Here is a 16,735-nt window from a genome sequence, read left to right on the forward strand (position 1 = left end):
GCTGGGGTGGAGGTTGGGGGTTGGGGAGGGGGTCCGTGCTGGGGTGGAGGTTGGGGGGGGTCCGTGCCGGGGTGGAGGTTGGGGGTTGGGGGTGTCCGTGCTGGGGTGGAGGTTGGGGAGGGGGTCCGTGCTGGGGTGGAGGTTGGGGGGGGTCCGTGCCGGGGTGGAGGTTGGGGGTTGGGGGGGGGGTCCGTGCTGGGGTGGAGGTTGGGGGTTGGGGGGGGGTCCGTGCTGGGGTGGAGGTTGGGGAGGGTGTCCGTGCTGGGGTGGAGGTTGGGGGGGGTCCGTGCCGGGGTGGAGGTTGGGGGTTGGGGGGGGGGTCCGTGCTGGGGTGGAGGTTGGGGAGGGGGTCCGTGCTGGGGTGGAGGTTGGGGGGGGTCCGTGCCGGGGTGGAGGTTGGGGGTTGGGGGTGGTCCGTGCTGGGGTGGAGGTTGGGGAGGGGGTCCGTGCTGGGGTGGAGGTTGGGGGGGGGTCCGTGCCGGGGAGGAGGTTGGGGGTTGGGGGGGGGGTCCGTGCTGGGGTGGAGGTTGGGGGTTGGGGGGGGTCCGTGCCGGGGTGGAGGTTGGGGGTTGGGGAGGGGGTCCGTGCCGGGATGGAGGTTGGGGAGGGGGTCCGTGCTGGGGTGGAGGTTGGGGGTTGGGGAGGGGGTCCGTGCTGGGGTGGAGGTTGGGGGGGGTCCGTGCCGGGGTGGAGGTTGGGGGTTGGGGGGGGTCCGTGCTGGGGTGGAGGTTGGGGAGGGGGTCCGTGCTGGGGTGGAGGTTGGGGGGGGGTCCGTGCCGGGGTGGAGGTTGGGGGTTGGGGGGGGGTCCGTGCTGGGGTGGAGGTTGGGGGTTGGGGGGGGGTCTGTGCCGGGGTGGAGGTTGGGGGTTGGGGAGGGGGTCCGTGCCGGGGTGGAGGTTGGGGAGGGGGTCCGTGCTGGGGTGGAGGTTGGGGGGGGGTCAGTGCCGGGGTGGAGGTTGGGGGTTGGGGGGGGGGTCCGTGCTGGGGTGGAGGTTGGGGAGGGGGTCCATGCCGGGGTGGAGGTTAGGGGGGGGGTCCGTGCTGGGGTGGAGGTTGGTGGTTGGGGGGGGTCCGTGCTGGGGTGGAGGTTGGGGAGGGGGTCCGTGCTGGGGTGGAGGTTGGGGGGGGGGTCCGTGCCGGGGTGGAGGTTGGGGGTTGGGGGGGGGGGTCCGTGCCGGGGTGGAGGTTGGGGGTTGGGGGGGGTCCGTGCTGGGGTGGAGGTTGGGGAGGGGGTCTGTGCCGGGGTGGAGGTTGGGGGGGGGGGTCCGTGCTGGGGTGGAGGTTGGTGGTTGGGGGGGGACCGTGCTGGGGTGGAGGTTGGGGATGGGGTCCGTGCCGGGGTGGAGGTTGGGGGGGGGGTCCGTGCCGGGGTGGAGGTTGGGGGTTGGGGAGGGGGTCCGTGCCGAGGAGGGTGATGGGAGGGCAAATGAGTTGGTCCACCTGGCCAGGTGCCAGCCTCCAACAGTTGGACCCATGCGGTCCATGCCACCTGGCTGGGGGGAGGAGGGGATATGGGCAATGATGACATGTCGTCGTTCCCCTCCCCCCCACCAGGCCGACATGTTTTCAGACCATCCAGCGATGTTGGCCGCCGTGGTGGCAGCCGCTCATGTCTATGTTGCCCTGGATGAGGAGGAGGAGGAGGAGGAGGAGGAGCGTGCCAGAGAGGCGGCGTAGGCTGCCGCAGAGGGGCAGGCGGCAGCCGCCCAGGCTGGAGGGACACCTGACCGACAGGACGAGGAGGGGGAGGAGGACGTCGCGGCCCCACGGCAACGGAGGCACCCGAGGGCGCCCCGTGAGTACCGGCCCCGGCAGTCATACCAGGACCTCACGGACCGGGAATGCAGGAGGAGACTCCGGATGAGCCGGGAAACCGTGGCACACATCTGCCACCCGCTGGCACACCTGTCACCGCGTGGCACTGGCGGGGGACACCCTCTCCCCGTGTCCGTCAAGGTTACGGTGGCCCTGAACTTTTATGCAACGGGGTCATTCCAGGCACCGAGTGGGGACCTGTCCGGCATATCGCAGACATCGGTGCATCGGTGCATCCGGGCAGTGACAGATGCCCTTTATGCCATGGCGCACCGCTACATCCGCTTCCCCGTGGACCGGGCCAGCCAAGATGCCCGGGCCGTGGGCTTCTCTGCCGTTGCCGGGTTCCCCATGGTCCAGGGCGCGATCGATGGGATGCATGTTGCCGTGCGGCCACCTGCAGATAACAGGGCCGTGTTCACTAATAGGAAGGGGACCTATTCGATGAACGTACAGGTGGTCTGCGACCACCGCATGATGATCCTGCACGTCTGCGCCCGTCACCCAGGCAGTGTACACGACTCATTTGTGTTGTCGCGGTCATCCATCCCCGGCATGTACGAGGGACGCCATCCCCGGCTGAGGGGCTGGTTGCTGGGCGACAGGGGCTACCCATTGCGATCGTGGCTGATGACGCCTATACGGAGGCCACGCAATGAGGCGGAGAACCGCTACAATGATGCCCATGTAGCGACAAGGGGAGTGATCGAGAGGTGCTTTGGCGTGCTGAAGATGCGTTTCAGGTGCCTGGACCTCTCTGGGGGCGCCCTCCAGTATCGGTCAGATAGGGTCGGCCGCATCATTGTGGTGTGCTGCGTCCTGCACAACATAGCCCAGCAGAGGGGCGATGTGCCGCAGGCAGAGGAGGGCGGAGTGGAGGAGCAGCAGGAAGAGGCCCAGTCCTCCCCAGATGAGGGGGATGGGGGCAATGGTCAGGGCAGACGGGGTAGACACAGGCGGGTGGCTGTCCACCGTTACCAGCTGGCCCAGCGGGCACGGGACAGACTGATAGCCGCCCGCTTCACTGACTAGATGGGCGTGGGAATCGTGTAGTATGGCCACAGACCGCACACCATGGCAACAGCCGACCACCCACACCCCCCACCCATCCACCCACCCAGCACCCTCACCCCCCTCCCCAACCCCACACACCCCACCCGCATGCACACCCCCCCCCCCCCCAATTGCCGATCCACCGGCGGCACAACGGGCCGGGCTCACCCAGTTGCGGGTGGACGCGTGTCTATCGCAGGCCATGGAGGATGATGACAACCCGCCCTGCGATGAGCTCCTGGCTCTACATCGTTGGACTATGTCTGACCCATGGCCACAGTACCACCATCCACCCGGACCATCCCTGCATGCGGCTGTGACACTGCAGCGCACGGTCCCGTCCTCTGCCCGGGGGATGTTGATGGCGGCCCAGGGGGAAGGGGGCAGACTCACCTGGGACTGAGGTAAGACCACCCGTCACACACACACTTGCGCTCAACGTACATGACACGCCCGCACACTTTGGACAGAGCACAAAGGCAGCTTCGGTAGGTGTAACATTGACTTTAATAACCAAAGGAGTTCATGCACGTGCCCTAGCCCCGAAAACTCATCTGTGCCCTGCACCCGTGCCAACTTACTCAGTGTCTAATTGTTTGGCCTTACGGGCCCTTTGACTACGTCTATGTGGTTCCCCAGACGGTACAGCAGAACTGGAGGTGGACTCCTGTGCTTCCTGCCCTCTGACACTGGATCCCTTTGGCGGCCGTTTCCTGGGGCGTCCTGGCCTAGATGGGCCAGGCTGCGGCCCGGGCGACTGGGATGGCGAGCTGCCAGCCTGTCCTGCCCGTTGCCCACCCGATGCACCTGGGACGGAAGGGGGGGAGTCCGAGGTGTCGCGGTGTACCGGGACCTCCCCTACAGAGGGAGCCGGGACGGACCACACCACCTCCTCCTCCCTCGGGGTGCCCGATGGCCCCCAGGCTCTACATGGGTGGGGGATGCGAACGGACTGGCTATCCGACGCGCCCCCGACATCTGGCGCTGCCAGTCCTGGAGGCCCGTGCTGGTATCGACAGGGGTCTGCAGGTTTGCAGCCATGGAGCCCAGGGGGTTGTCAAACCCTGTCTGTGACAGTGCGACGCCGGCTCGCACATGGCCACTGGCGCCGATGCCCTCAGCGATGGCCTGCTGAGACTGGGCCATGGCCTGCAGAGACTGGGCCATGGCCTGCAGAGACTGGGCCATGGCCTGCAGAGACTGGGCTATGGCCTGCTGAGACTGGGCCATGGCCTGCTGAGACTGGGCTATGGCTTTGAGCGCCTCTGCCATCTGGCGCTGGCACTGGCTCATGGCCTCCTGTGAGAGGGCAGCCATTTCCTGGGCCACAGACGCCGCCTGCACGGAAGGCCCCAGGCCTCGCAAACCGTTCCCCATATCTGACACCGTCGCACCCATTGCCTCCACCGCGGACGCCACCCGTGCGGTGTCAGCCTGGGTGGCACGCATGACCGGGACCACTCCCAGCTCCTGGACGCGGGTGGACTCCTCCACCTGCGACCGCAGCCGCCGCAAGCCACCCGTCACCCTATTCGCTCGTCTCCGTGTCGGTGGTTGCATTGGATCTATGTGTGGGTGTGGTAACTGCAGGAACCCGGGATCCATCTGGGCGGCAGATGTTCGCTTGGCCTGGGCTGCCCTCCGACCGCCCGGTCCCTCTGCTGCTCCTACCTCCACCTGCTGTACCGGGACGGCTGTGTTGTGCGCACCAGTGAGTGTACCAGACGCCTCATCACTAAAGTGCCCAACCGTGGTGAGTGTTTCTGCGATGGTGGAGGGTGTTGGTGACAGCAGTGGCGTTGTGTCGTGCTCTTCGTCCCACTCTGACTCCATGGCACTTTGGGGTGGGGGTTCGTCTCCACCCATCCACTCTAAGTCACTGTCCGGTATTTCGTCTTCCCGGGTAGGGGTGTCCTGGGTAGTGCTGTCCCGGGTAGTGCTGTCCCGGGTAGTGCTGTCCCGGGTAGGGGTGTCCTGGGTAGTGCTGTCCCGGGTAGTGCTGTCCCGGGTAGTGGTGTCCCGGGTAGGGGTGTCCTGGATAGTGGTGTCCTGGGTAGTGGTGTCCTGGCTCGGATGTGACGGGGGCCTGTGGCTGCCCCCCTCATCGCTGGGTGGTCGCTCCCGCACGTGACGGGGGTGTCGTCTCCCTGTTGCTCCAGGTCTCTCCGTCTCCCGTGGTGTGCGAGGGGCATCCTGCGGGCGTCGCATGCTGGAGGGTCCGGGTCTCTCCGTCTCCCGTGGTCTCCGAGGGGCATCCTGCGGGCGTCGCATGCTGGAGGGTCCGGGTATCTCCGTCTCCCGTGGTCTTCGAGGGGCATCCTGCGGGCGTCGCATGCTGGAGGGTCCGGGTCTCTCGTCTCCCGTGGGATATGGGGGAGGGGGGATATGGGGGAGGGGGGATATGGGGGAGGGGGGGATATGGGGGAGGGGGGATATGGGGGAGGGGGGATATGGGGAGGGGGGATATGGGGGAGGGGGGATATGGGGGAGGGGGGATATGGGGGAGGGGGGATATGGGGGAGGGGGGATATGGGGGATATGGGGGAGGGGGGATATGGGGGAGGGGGGATATGGGGGAGGGGGGATATGGGGAGGGGGGATATGGGGGAGGGAGGATGTGGGGGAGGGGGGGATATGGGGAGGGGGGATATGGGGGAGGGGGGATATGGGGGAGGGGGATATGGGGGAGGGGGGATATGGGGGAGGGGGGATATGGGGAGGGGGGGATATGGGGAGGGGGGATATGGGGGATTCTCACCCTCCCTGCTCTGACGATGTCGTTCACCTTCTTGTGGCACTGGGTGCCTGTCCGTGGTGTCAGGGCCACAGCAGTGACGGCCTCTGCCACTTCCCTCCACAGACGCCTGTGGCGTGGGGCAACTCTGCGGCCGTGCCCGGGATACAGGGCGTCCCTCCTCTGCTCCACCGCGTCCAGGAGCGCCTCCACATCGCGTGACTCGAACCTCGGGGCTGAGCGACGGCCAGCCATCCAGTCGGGTGTTGCGGTCGGGTGTTCTGGTCGGGTGGGGGGGAGCTGCGCGGCCTTATGAGCCGTCACGCCGTGCAGCGCGTATGACGCTGCACGGCGTGAACCACTGCGCAAGCGCGGATCCCGTTACGTCGCTGCTAGTCCATTTCGGGCCGGAGACTATCGTCCCATTTTTATGACGTGACGCAAGTGGGATTTGCGCCGTTTTTTGCGCCGATCGGCGGACTTTCCGCCGATAACGGAGAATTTCGCCCATGGTCTTGGTGATGTAGATCAGGACTTCCTGTTGCTGAAATAGTTTCCCTTTGGCAAAATCCTGCGATAAAACAACAGATTTGGGAGTGCCTCTCTCCGTCTCTGTTCCACAAAAAAAAACTATCCACTCACTGCTAATGTTACAATTTCTAAATTCCATAACTCCAAAGTTTGAAAATTGATACCCTTGTGCCTGGAATACTTCCTGTTAGCTTTATAATCTTCCAAACACCGGCTTAATATCCTAAATGCATTTACCCTTTGGTGTTAAATCTTGCAGCTGAAGATTATTTGTTACAGCTATCGTTTATTATTCTCTAGTGCAAAGTTATCCATTGTGTGAGCATCGGGGCTGTTTAGCACAGGGCTAAATTGCTGGCTTTGCAGGCAGGCCAGCAGCATGGTTCAATTCCCATACCAGTCTCCCTGAACAGGTGCCGGAATGTGGCGACAAGGGCCTTTTCACAGTAATTTCATTTGAAACCTACTTGTGACAATAAGTGATTTTCATTTCATTTCATTTCTGAGTGTCAGTCCTCAACACTGTTGTTAAAGGTTTTGGTGCAAGCTATGCAATGAATATTTTTGTACGACTTACAAAATAAAATTCAGGAGTACTGTTTTGTTAACCAGTCCCTATGTCCTACCACCTCAATAAAAGACAAAAAAAAAGTGTAGGTGATCTAGGGGCAGCACGGTAGCATTGTGGGTAGCACAATTGCTTCACAGCTCCAGGGTCCCAGGTTCGATTCCGGCTTGGGCCACTGACTGTGCGGAGTCTGCACATCCTCCCCGTGTGTGCGTGGGTTTCCTTCGGGTGCTCCGGTTTCCTCCCACAGTCTACAGATGTGCAGGTTAGGTGGATTGGCCATGATAAATTGCCCTTAGTGTCCAAAATTGCCTTTAGTGTTGGGTGGGGTTACTGGGTTATGGGGATAGGGTGGAGGTGTTAACCTTGGGTAGGGTGCTCTTTCCAAGAGCCGGTGCAGACTCGATGGGCCGAATGGCCTCCTTCTGCACTGTAAATTCTATGATAATCTATGATAATGTTGCCCAGGGAATTATTGCAGAAGACACGATACTCAATATTGTACATGTCCCAACATTAGATGGATTAATAATTTCAGAGACCCACAAAAATATAAATCAATGAATTTACCTTTGAATTAAGGACATCAGTTTCGAGAAAGTAAAAGCAGGGAATTTGTCCTTTGTATTTTCTCTGGTGTAGCATTTATGAAATGAAAACCACTTATTGTCACAAGTAGGCTTCAAATGAAGTTACTGTGAAAAGCCCCTAGTCGCCACATTCCGCCGCCTGTTCGGGGAGGCTGGTATGGGAATTAAACTGTGCTGCTGGCCTGCGCTGGTCTGCTTTCAAAGCCAGCGATTTAGCCCTGTGCTAAACCAGCACCTCAGCATTCAGCAGCATTGCATATTCTGACTGGCAGCCAAATAGAAAAATAAAAGGGAGAGATCAGCATGTAAAAATCATTGTGCTGAAAAGGAAATGGAAATAAGCAGAAATTAGATCAGAAGCCAAAGAGATATAAGCAGTAATAAAATGAGAAATATCCCAAATATTGCAAGAATCAAATTAGGAAAAATATCAAAAGTGATGAAAGAGGTGTTGAATTGCATATGTGTCAATGTTTGGAATGTAACCAATAAGGGTGGTGAGTGGCAGGCACAAATTGCTACATGGGGTTATGATCATGATGTGGTTGCATTAACAGAGACTTGGCTCAAATAAGGTCAGGAATAGGTTCTTAATATTCCTGGATATGAATAATATTTCAGGACGAATAAAGAAGGAACAAAAGGGGTGGGGAAGTATTGATTATTGGACAATGTTACGTTTCTAAGCAGAAAAGATTATAAGATGACTCTAGGACCGTATCTATTTTGTTTGAGTTGGAGAACAGGGAAAGATTTTACATTGTTCAGGATGTTTTTTTCACATAACTTCAAACTGAGAAGATAGATGAGCAAACTTGTCGGCATATTTCAGAGGCACATAATATTAAGAGACTTTACCATAATATAGATGGTGAAAACCATAGTGTTTAGGGTAAGGAAGACCATCAGACATAGGACCAGAATTTGGCCACTCGGCCCATCGGGTCTGCTCCGCCATTCAATCATGGCTGATATTTTTCTCATCCCCATTCCCCTGCTTTCTCCCCATAACCTCTGATCCCCTTATTAATCAAGAACCTATCTATCTCTGTCTTAAAGACATTTAGTGATTTGGCCTCCACAGCCTTCTGCGACAAAGAGTTCCACAGATTCATCACCCTCTGGCTGAAGAAATTCCTCCTCATTTCTGTTTTAAAGGATCGTCCCTTTAGTCTGAGGTTGTGCCCTCTGCATTCCTACAAGTTCCTACAAGTGGAAACAACCTCTCCACGTCCACTCTATCCAGGCCTCGCAGTATCCTACAGGTTTCAATAAGATCCGCCCTCATCCTTCTAAACTCCAACGAATACAGACCCAGAGTCCTCAACCGTTCCAACAAGCTCTTCATTCCAGGGATCATTCTTGTGAATCTCATCAGGACCCTTTCCAAGACCAGCACATCCTTCCTTAGATATGGGGCCCAAAACTGCTCACAATACTCCAAATGGGGTCTGACCAGGACCTTATATAGCCTCAGAATTACATCCCTTGTATTCTAGCCCTTTCAATATGAATGCTAACATTTGCATTTGCCGACTGAACCTGCCCGTTAACCTTAAGAGAATCATGAAAAGGACTCCCAACTTCCTTTGTGCTTCTGATTTCCTAGGCATTTCACCATTTAGAAAATAGTCTCTGCCTCCATGGAGATGAATTATCAATATTTGTACAGGAGAACTTTCTCAAACAATATGTCTCCAGTCCAGCAAGGAAGGAAACGGTTTTGGATCTGTTCCTGGGAAATGAAGTAGGGAAGTGCAGTACGTTATTGTCGGAGATCATCCAGCTAACAGCGACCAATTGACAAAGACCAATAACAATAACATAGTTTGGTTTAAAATATAGTTCAATAAAGCATCAGGCTGTTGTGGCTTTTGGTCTTTCTCTGATTAGGGCAGATGCAGGAATGCGAAATTTCAAAGGGAGCAACAATTTATATTGTATTAGAAAAGGATGCTGCGTGGTTGGCCAGTCGACTTGATTGGTCAAGACATTGCCATGGAAGATGCACCAGGGAACTATTGTTTCCCACACTTATGTTTAATTCAAAAAAGACATAGTGCCTGGCCATGTTCCTTTCGCCTGCAGAGGACAGGTTCCTTAGAACATAGAACAAAGAAAAATACAGCACAGAACAGGCCCTTCGGCCCATGATGTTGTGCCGAACCTTTGTCCTAGATTAATCATAGATTATCATTGAATTTACAGTGCAGAAGGAGGCCATTCGGCCCTTTGAGTCTGCACCGGCTCTTGGAAAGAGCACCCTACCCAAAGTCAACACTTCCACCCAACACCAAGGGCAATTTGGACATTAAGGGCAATTTATCATGGCCAATTCACCTAACCCGCACATCTTTGGACTGTGGGAGGAAACCGGAGCACCCGGAGGAAACCCACGCAGACACGGGGAGGACGTGCAGACTCCGCACAGACAGTGACCCAAGCCGGAATCGAACCTGGGACCCTGGAGCTGTGAAGCAATTGTGCTATCCACAATGCTACCGTGCTGCCCTTGAGAACAAATAAATCTACACTATCATTTTACTGTAATCCATGTACCTATCCAATAGCTGCTTGAAGGTCCCTAATGTTTCCGACTCAACTACTTCCACAGGCAGTGCATTCCATGTCCCCACTACTCTCTGGGTAAAGAACCTACCTCTGATATCCCTCCTATATCTTCCACCTTTCACCTTAAATTTATGTCCCCTTGTAATGGTTTGTTCCACCCGGGGAAAAAGTCTCTGACTGTCTACTCTATCTATTCCCCTGATCATCTTATAAACCTCTATCAAGTCGCCCCTCATCCTTCTCCGTTCTAATGAGAAAAGGCCTAGCACCCTCAACCTTTCCTCGTAAGACCTACTCTCCATTCCAGGCAACATCCTGGTAAATCTTCTTTGCACCTTTTCCAAAGCTTCCACATCCTTCCTAAAATGAGGCGACCAGAACTGTACACAGTACTCCAAATGTGGCCTTACCAAAGTTTTGTACAGCTGCATCATCACCTCACGGCTCTTAAATTCAATCCCTCTGTTAATGAACGCGAGCACACCATAGGCCTTCTTCACAGCTCTATCCACTTGAGTGGCAACTTTCAAAGATGTATGAACATAGACCCCAAGATCTCTCTGCTCCTCCACATTGCCAAGAACTCTACCGTTAACCCTGTATTCCGCATTCATATTTGTCCTTCCAAAATGGACAACCTCACACTTTTCAGGGTTAAACTCCATCTGCCACTTCTCAGCCCAGCTCTGCATCCTATCTATGTCTCTTTGCAGCCGACAACAGCCCTCCTTACTATCCACAACTCCACCAATCTTCGTATTGTCTGCAAATTTACTGACCCACCCTTCAACTCCCTCATCCAAGTCATTAATGAAAATCACAAACAGCAGAGGACCCAGAACTGATCCCTGCGGTACGCCACTGGTAACTGGGATCCAGGCTGAATATTTGCCATCCACCACCACTCTTTGACTTCTATCGGTTAGCCAGTTCGTTATCCAACTGGCCAAATTTCCCACTATCCCATGCCTCCTTACTTTCTGCATAAGCCTACCATGGGGAACTTTATCAAATGCCTTACTAAAATCCATGTACACTACATCCACTGCTTTACCTTCATCCACATGCTTGGTCACCTCCTCAAAGAATTCAATAAGATTTGTAAGACAAGACCTACCCCTCACAAATCCGTGCTGACTATCCCTAATCAAGCAGTGTCTTTCCAGATGCTCAGAAATCCTATCCTTCAGTACCCTTTCCATTACTTTGCCTACCACCGAAGTAAGACTAACTGGCCTGTAATTCCCAGGGTTATCCCTAGTCCCTTTTTTGAACAGGGGCACGACATTCGCCACTCTCCAATCCCCTGGTACCACCCCTGTTGACAGTGAGGACGAAAAGATCATTGCCAACGGCTCTGCAATTTCATCTCTTGCTTGCCATAGAATCTTTGGATATATCCCGTCAGGCCCGGGGGACTTGTCTATCCTCAAGTTTTTCAAAATGCCCAACACATCTTCCTTCCTAACAAGTATTTCCTCGAGCTTACCAATCTGTTTCACACTGTCCTCTTCAACAATATTGCCCCTCTCATTTGTAAATACAGAAGAAAAGTACTCGTTCAAGACCTCTCCTATCTCTTCAGACTCAATACACAATCTCCCGCTACTGTCCTTGATCGGACCTACCCTCGCTCTAGTCATTCTCATATTTCTCACATATGTGTAAAAGGCCTTGGGGTTTTCCTTGATCCTACCCGCCAAAGATTGTTCATGCCCTCTCTTAGCTCTCCTAATCCCTTTCTTCAGTTCCCTCCTGGCTATCTTGTATCCCTCCAATGCCCTGTCTGAACCTTGTTTCCTCAGCCTTACATAAGTCACCTTTTTCCTCTTAACAAGACATTCAACCTCTCTTGTCAACCATGGTTCCCTCACTCGACCATCTCTTCCCTGCCTGACAGGGACATACATATCAAGGACACGTAGCACCTGTTCCTTGAACAAGTTCCACATTTCACTTGTGTCCTTCCCTGCCAGCCTATGTTCCCAACTTATGCACTTCAATTCTTGTCTGACAACATCGTATTTACCCTTCCCCCAATTGTAAACCTTGCCCTGTTGCACGTACCTATCCCTCTCCATTACTAAAGTGAAAGTCACAGAATTGTGGTCACTATCTCCAAAATGCTCCCCCACTAACAAATCTATCACTTGCCCTGGCTCATTACCCAGTACTAAATCCAATATTGCCCCTCCTCTGGTCGGAAAATCTACATACTGTGTTAGAAAAGCTTCCTGGACACACTGCACAAACACCACCCCATCCAAACTATTTGATCTAAAGAGTTTCCACTCAATATTTGGGAAGTTAAAGTCGCCCATAACTACTACCCTATGACTTCTGCACCTTTCCAAAATCTGTTTCCCAATCTGTTCCTCCACATCTCTGCTACTATTGGGGGGCCTATAGAAAACTCCTAACAAGGTGACTGCTCCTTTCCTATTCCTGACTTCAACCCATACTACCTCAATAGGGTGATACTCCTCGAACTGCCTTTCTGCAGCTGTTATACTATCTCTAATTAATAATGTCACCCCCCACCTCTTTTACCACCCTCCCTAATCTTATTGAAACATCTATAACCAGGGACCTCCAACAACCATTTCTGCCCCTCTTCTATCCAAGTTTCCATGATGGCCACCACATCGTAGTCCCAAGTACCGATCCATGCCTTAAGTTCACCCACCTTATTCCTGATGCTTCTTGCATTGAAGTATACACACTTCAACCCATCTCCGTGCCTGCAAGTACTCTCTTTTGTCAGTGTTCCCTTCCCCACTGCCTCACTACACGCTTTGGCGTCCTGAATATCGGCTACCTTAGTTGCTGGACTACAAATCCGGTTCCCATTCCCCTGCCAAATTAGTTTAAACCCTCCCGAAGTGTACTAGAAAACCTCCCTCCCAGGATATTGGTGCCCCTCTGGTTCAGATGCAACCCGTCCTGCTTGTACAGGTCCCACCTTCCCCAGAAGGCGCTCCAATTATCCAAATACCTGAAGCCCTCCCTCCTACACCATTCCTGCAGCCACGTGTTCAGCTGCACTCTCTCCTTATTCCTAGCCTCGCTATCACGTGGCAATGGCAACAAACCAGAGATGACAACTCTGTCTGTCCTGGCTTTTAACTTCCAGCCTAACTCCCTAAACTTGTTTATTACCTCCACACCCCTTTTCCTACCTATGTCGTTGGTACCAATGTGCACCACGACTTCTGGCTGCTCACCCTCCCCCTTAAGGATCCTGAAGTCACGATCCGAGACATCCCTGGCCCTGGCACCCGGGAGGCAACATACCTTCCGGGAGTCTCGCTCGCGACCACAGAATCTCCTATCTATTCCCCTAACCATTGAATCTCCTACAACTATTGCTTTTCTATTCTCCCCCCTTCCCTTCTGAGCCCCAGAGCCAGACTCAGTGCCAGAGACCTGGCCCGCTAGGGCCTTCCCCCGGTAGGTCATCCCCCCCAACAGCATCCAAAACGGTATACTTGTTTTGAAGGGGAACGGCCACGAGGGATCCCTGCACTTTCTGCCTGTTTGTTTTTTTCCCCCTGACTGTAACCCAGCTATTCTTGTCCTGTACCTTGGGTGTGGTTACCTCCTTGTAACTCTTCTCAATCACCCCCTCTGCCTCCCGGATGATCCGAAGTTCATCCAGCTTCAGCTCCAGTTCCCTAACACGGTCTTTGAGGAGCTGAAGTTGGGTGCACTTCCCGCAGGTATAGTCAGTGGGGACACCGGTGGTATCCCTCACCACCCACATCCTACAGGAGGAGCATGTAACTGGCCTAGCCTCCATCCCCTCTTACCTGACAGAATATAGCTGCCCTGTGGACTAACTAGATCTCCGCCCTCCGACCCTGCTCCCAGTCAGCTACACTTTCTGTAAACTCCTGGCTCTCTTCACACTCTTTGCGGAAATGTCGGAAACAAAATGAAAGGAGCACCTTACTCCCTCCTCACCTAACTCCCTCGGTCACCAAACTCTCACTATCGCACTCAAATGCACCAAATTCAGCACTCAGTGCAAAAACTTCTGTTCGGAAGTTGGAATGAAATGAAAATAATTGGATGAAAAATAAACAGATAGGAATTAACTGCACCGAGCATTTGTGAGATGCAGATTAGCATAGTAGCAGGGTGAAATCGATAATTTGCTAAACAATGTGGAGTAGCAGCAGTCTCGGGCCTAGATCATAGCCATGCCCAGTTGTAAAGCTCTCCCACAGATCAAGCTGTTGTGCAGAAAAGAAATGACCAGAAGCCTGCCTGTGTCAGACCCCGTAAGTTCTAAGCAGAAAGTTTCCTAAAAGAAAGTGACAGGTCCTGTGTGTTATTTATTTAGAACCATAGAATTCCTACATTGCACAAGGAGGCCATTCTGCCCATTGAATCTGCACTGATCCTCTGAAAGAATACCCGACCTAGGCCCACTCCCCTGCCCTATCCACGTGACCCCATATCCCCACCTGACCTACTCATCTTTGGACACAAAGGGGAAATTTAGCATGGCCAATCCACCTAACCTGCACATCTTTGGATTGTGGAAGGAAACCAGAGCACCCGGAGGAAACCTACGCAGACACGGGGAGAATGTGCAAACTCCAGAAATGTAAGTGAGTCACATTGCAAACTCCACATGGACAGGGAATAACAAAAGGGCCCATGGTGTTGGGGGTAGTATATTAGCATGGATAGAGGGTTGGCTAACTTATAGAAGACAGAGAGTCGAGAGAAGAGGAGCATTTCCGGGATGACAACCAGTAACTAGTTCAGTGCCACAGGCATCCATGCTGGGGCCACAATTCTTCACAATATATATTATTGACTTGGACGAGGGAAGTGAATGCTCTATTGCCAAGTTTGCGGATGACACAAAAATAGGTGGGAAGGCAAGTAGTGAGGATGACACAAAGAGTCTAGAGGGCTGCACAGTGGGTAGCACTGTTATTTCACAGCGCCAGGGTCCCAGTTTCAATTCCCGGCTTGGGTTACTGTCTGTGCGGAGTCTGCACGTTCTCCCCGTGTCTGTGTGGGTTTCCTCCGGGTGCTCCAGCTTACTCCCACAAGTCCAGAAAGATGTGTTTGTTAGGTGAATTGGACATTCTGAACTCTCCCGTCTGTGGACCCGAACAGGTGCCAGAATGTGGCGACTAGGGGCTTTTCACAGTAACGTCATTGCGGTGTTAATGTGAGCCTACTTGTGACAATAAAAATTACTTTACTTTAATTTATTTTAGAGGAATATAGACAGGTTAAGCGAGTGTAGAAAAATGGGATATAGGTCGGAATTCTCTGGCCATTATGATTCCCTGGGTAGGATTCTCCCCTACCCGGCGGGGCGGCGGGTCCCGGCGGGATGGAGTGGCGTGAACCACTCCGGCATCGGGCCCCCCCAAAGGTGCGGATTTCTCCGCACATTTAGGGGCCAAGCCCTCACCTTGAGGGGCTAGCCCCGCGCCGGAGTGGTTGGCGCGCCACCAGCCGGCGGGAAAGGCTTTCGGCGGCACGCCAGCCGGGGCTGAAAGGACTTCTCCGGGCAGCGGAAGTCCGCACATGTGCGGGAGCATCAGCGGCTGCTGACGTCATCCCAGCGCATGCGCAGGGGGGGTGTATCTTCCGCGTCGGCCATGGTGAAAACTGTGGCCGAAGCGGACTGAAAAGAGTGGTCCCACGGCACAGGCCCGCCCGAGGATTGGTGGGCCCCGATCGCGGACCAGGCCACTGTGGGGGCACCCCCCGGGGCCAGATCGCCCCGCGCCCCCCCCAGGACCTCGGAGCCCGCCCGCGCTGCCTAGTCCTGCCGGGAAGAGAGGTGGTTTGATCCTCGCCGGCGGGACAGGCATTCCAGCAGCGGGACTTCGGCCCATCGTGGGCCGGAGAATCGCCAGTGGGGGGGGGGGTTGGCCGACCGGCGCAGCGCCATTCCCGCCCCCTGAATATCCGGTGCCGGACAATTTGGCAATCGGTAGGGGCGGTATTCACGCCAGCCCCCGTCGATTCTCCGACCTGGCGGGGGGTCGGAGAATCCCGCCCCTTGTTCCTGCTGGCAGCGCACTCCCACCCTTGGTTTCCCGTTGGCATGGGGTGGCTTCAATGGGAAATCCCATTGGCAAGCAGCTGGAGTATAGAATCCCGCTGCCAGTGAACAACGCGTTGCCGAGCAACCCGCGACTGGGGGACCGGAGAATCCCACCCATAATGCAGGAAGTGTGAAGTTATGCACTTTGTTTGGAAGAATAAAGGAACTGAACATTATTTAAATATAGAATGACTTCAGAGAACTGCAGCACAGAAGGATTTAGGAGTCCTTGTGCATAAATCACAAAAAGCTAGAATGCAAGTTCGGCAGGTCATTGGGAGGGCAAATGGAATGTTGGCCTTTATTTCAAAGGGAATGGAGTATAGAAATAGGTAAGTCCGGCTAAAACTATACAAGGCACTAGTTAGGACACACCTGGAATACTCCGAACAGTTTGGTCCCCTTATCCAAGGAAATCTATACTTGCACTGGAGGCAGTACAGAGAAGGTTCACTCGGTTGATCCCAGGTATGATGGGATTTCCTTATGAGAGGTTGAGTAGATTGGGCCTGTACTCATGGAGTTTAGAAGAATGAGAGGTGACCTTACTGAGGCATATAGGATTCTCAGGGGGCTTAACAAAGTAGATGCTGAGAGCATGTTTCCTCTTCTGTGAGAGTCTAGGACCAGAGGGCATAATCTCAGAGGAAGGGGTCGCCCATTTAAGATAGAGATGGGGAGGAATTTTTTCTCACAGAGGGTAGTGAATCTGTGGAATTCTTTAACACAGAGAGTTGTCGAGGCTGGGTTGTTAAATATATTCCAGGCTGAGAGAGACAAATTTTTAATCA

Source organism: Scyliorhinus torazame, chromosome 19 (genome assembly GCF_047496885.1).
Source record: "Scyliorhinus torazame isolate Kashiwa2021f chromosome 19, sScyTor2.1, whole genome shotgun sequence".
Lineage (NCBI taxonomy): Eukaryota > Metazoa > Chordata > Chondrichthyes > Carcharhiniformes > Scyliorhinidae > Scyliorhinus > Scyliorhinus torazame.